Source organism: Panicum virgatum, chromosome 1N, assembly GCF_016808335.1.
Source record: "Panicum virgatum strain AP13 chromosome 1N, P.virgatum_v5, whole genome shotgun sequence".
NCBI lineage: Eukaryota > Viridiplantae > Streptophyta > Magnoliopsida > Poales > Poaceae > Panicum > Panicum virgatum.
In genome coordinates this window covers 35,344,954-35,348,803 of record NC_053145.1, presented here as the reverse complement: position 1 = coordinate 35,348,803, position 3,850 = coordinate 35,344,954, and positions in this window count along the sequence as shown.

Genomic DNA, 3,850 nt, shown 5'->3' with positions numbered 1-3,850 from the left:
CCATCGAATCAAGCGTGGTTTAGCATCTTTCTTGGACAAGAGATACTTGATTGCCGCATGGTCGGTATAAACTATCACCTTTGAATTTACTATGTATGATCTGAATTTTTCGAAGGCGAATACCACGAAAAGCAATTCTTTCTCCGTTGTTGCATAATTAACTTGGGCTTCATTGAGAGTCTTGCTTGCGTAGTAGATAGCATTTACCTTCCCCTCTTTCCTTTGTCCAAGAACGGCTCCTACAGCGTAGTCGCTTGCATCACACATGATTTCAAAAGGTAGATTCCAATCCGGAGGTTGCATGATAGGAGCACTTATGAGAGATTGCTTGAGTGTTCGAAATGCGTGAAGACAATCACTATCAAAATTGTACTCCACATCTTTTTGGAGAAGTTGTGTCAATGGCTTGGTGATTTTTGAAAAATCCTTTATGAACCTCCTATAGAATCCGGCATGACCGAGGAAGCTCCTCAAAGATTTGATGTCCGTAGGTGGTGGCAACTTCTCCACGGTTTCTATTTTTGCTCTGTCCACCTCTATCCCTCTCTCGGAGATAACATGACCGAGAACAATTCCTTCTTTCACCACGAAATGACACTTCTCCCAATTAAGCACAAGATCAACCTCTCCACATCTTTTAAGAACTTTCTCCAAATTTTCCAAGCAATTATCAAAGCTAGTACCATGCACCGAGAAATCATTCATGAATACCTCCATGATCTCTTCTATGAAATATGAAAATATAGCCATCATGCACCTTTGAAAAGAAGCGGGCGCATTGCACAATCCAAAAGGCATCCTCCGATATGCAAAAGTTCCATACGGGCAAGTAAATGTGGTCTTATGTTGATCATCTGGATGAATAGGTATTTGGAAGAATCCCGAGTATCCATCAAGGTAACAAAAGTGTGAATGCTTTGCCAACCTTTCTAGCATCTCGTCGATGAATGGTAGTGGAAAATGATCCTTCCTTGTTGCCTTATTCAATTTTCTATAATCGATGCACATCCTCCATCCCGTGATGGTTCTTTGCGGTATCAATTGCTCCTTCTCATTTTTCACAACAGTGTGTCCTCCTTTCTTCGGAACGCAATGCACGGGGCTTACCCATTCACTATGTGGCACAGGGTATATTATTCCGGCATTCAACAATTTGATAACTTCCTTCTTCACCACATCACGCATAGCATGGCTCAACCTTCTTTGATGCTCTACGACCGGCTTGTATTGCTCCTCGAGTTGTATACGATGTGTGCAAAAAGCGGGGCTAATACCTTTCAAGTCGTTAATCGAGTAGCCGATCACCTTTTTGTGCTTCTTCAATAAATTCAGCAACTTCTCCGTCTCTTCCGGGCTCAATTCGTCACTAATAATCACCAGAAAAATCTTGTTATCTCCCAAAAATTCATATTTCAATCCCTTGGGGAGTGGCTTCATCTCAACATCGGGCGCACCATCCTCTTCTTGATCTAACTCTCCAATGTCTTCAAATTTTTCTTCCTCCAAATTCCCGTGTTGCGGCTTCAACTCTTCCATTGTTTCCACTAGTTCTCCGTCTTGATCATCTTGAGCGTCTCCATTCTCCAAAGCACGTTGGAGAGGATCCCTGAAAGAATCAATGAAACGAATGCTCTCTACCTCTTCGTTATCAAGAGGTAGAGGTGAAGCAAAAGACGGTTTTGAATGAAATTCAAATGTGCGCTTCTCTCCATCTAGATCAAAAGTGACAATCCCTTTTCCAACATCTAGAATAGCATTTACTAATTTGAGAAAGGGTTTTCCAAGGATTATGCCTTCATGCTCATCATCACTAGCATTAATCACAAAAAAGTCGGTAGGAATTTTTTTACCCGCTATGGTAACATTTAGATTTCTAAGCACTCCTAGCGTTTTGATTAATCTACCATCTCCCATGATCAATTTAATGATTGTGGCATCTAGGTTTGATGTTTCGTTAAAAAGCTCAACATAAACCTTGGAACTCAGCACACTAACATGGGCGCCAACGTCACATAAAACATTGCAACATTTTATTCCTTCTATTATGCAATCAACACGAGGTGTGGGTGATGGGTTACCTTCGCCTTGATCGCTTCCAATCGCATATACTTGGGCTATGTGCACGTAGGGTGACGATTCCGAGTTCACTTCTAGGGTCCTTTTGTTTTCCAGCACTTCGTCTAAGTCAATCTCTTCCTCTTTTTCTTCAAAAAGTTTCCGAATAATATCACCGGCCGATTCCTTGCCAAATGTATATCTCGTGTGACTATCTGGCGGGAAGTCTTCAGCTATCACCTTCGCCATTCCTCGCTGATTTGGATGCGGTCGTGCTTTGTCGAACAATCTTCCAAAGTCAATTGGTATCCAATCCATTTGCTCGAATTCCCTTAGCGATTTGGCGGTGCCTATGGTTCTTTCTTTCTTTTCCGGGTCGTCTTTCGTTGCACTCTAGATTGATGCTTCTTCATCATGGTTTGTCTCTATGACTTTCCCATGCTTCGGTTGTTCATCCCTCACTTCCGATGCCTCTTTTCTGAAAATTCCAGCAAGCACCCGTACTTGAGATTCTTCCTCGGAGCTTGCCGAACATCGTTTTTCCCAATCTCTTCGCATGGCCGCACCCTTGTTGATTTTTTGTAGGAGTTGGGCGGCTTCCGTGAGTGTTTTCTCCATGAGATCTCCTGCACACATTTGAACAAATTGCATGCACTCGGGGGTTAGGGAAAAATAAAAAGAATGCAAGAGTACTTCACCGGAAAACCCAAGCTTCGGTCCTTGTTCAATCAATCCATTGAATCTATCCCATGCTTGATCTATCCCTTCTTCTTCTCCTTGCGCGAAGTTGATCACTTGCTTCCGAATATGTTGAACCTTGCTTAACGAAAAGAACCGCTCGCAAAATTTCTTCATCAAGTCATCCCAATTTCCTTTTACCTCGAAGGATGCAAGTGCAAACCATCTTCTCGCTTCTTCCGCAAGTGAGTATGGGAAAAGATTCCATCTAAACCAAGCTAGCGGAACTCCGTCTTGTTGTACCGTGTTGCATAGCATTGTGAACCACTTGATATGTCTATATGGGTTGTCTGTCTCATCTCCTCTAAAGGGGTTTGCCGCCGCCATCTTGATGATTTGAGGCTTGATCTCGTACTCGGTGGCTTGCAACACCGAATCTGATTTTTGCATGTCAAAGTCCTCCGATCGTGGGCTTGCATAATCCCTTAGTGATTTTTCTCCGTCCTCCATGTGTTGAATGAGATGGCCCATCTAGACAATCAAAACAAAAACAAGAAAACAAAAATTTTCTAGGGAAAATCTTAGGTGTTAGTAACCAACAAAATTAATAAAAAGTTAAACATAGCAAGATCGCTTGTTCCCCAGCAACGGTGCCAGAAAAACTTGTTGACGCTTCTTAAAGCGCCAATTTATGTACTGCAAGCGCACGGATCATGTAGCTTTTCCCTTAGAGTATTCCCCCAAGGTTTATCAATCCACGGAACAAGTGTATTACTATGCTTAACTAAGCACTAATGATGTTGGTAAAAGATCTATATTGAGTGATTGAGTGTGAAATAGATCTAATCTAACCAATCTAATCTAATCTAGACTAATGAGCAACGATAGATGTGTGCACAAGATATGAAGAGCATTTGTCCATAGGGTCTAGGATCACTAGAGATGTAATCGCCAAGCAACGAAGAATGGATCTAATCTACCAAAGGTGTGTTCCAAGATCAAAACCTTTCCCTCCCGCATACTGTCACTACATGAGGATAATCGGTAACGAATCAACAAGAACACGATTGTTGATGTAATCTAAGTAAACCATGCAAGAGCAAAGCAAATCCAAAGC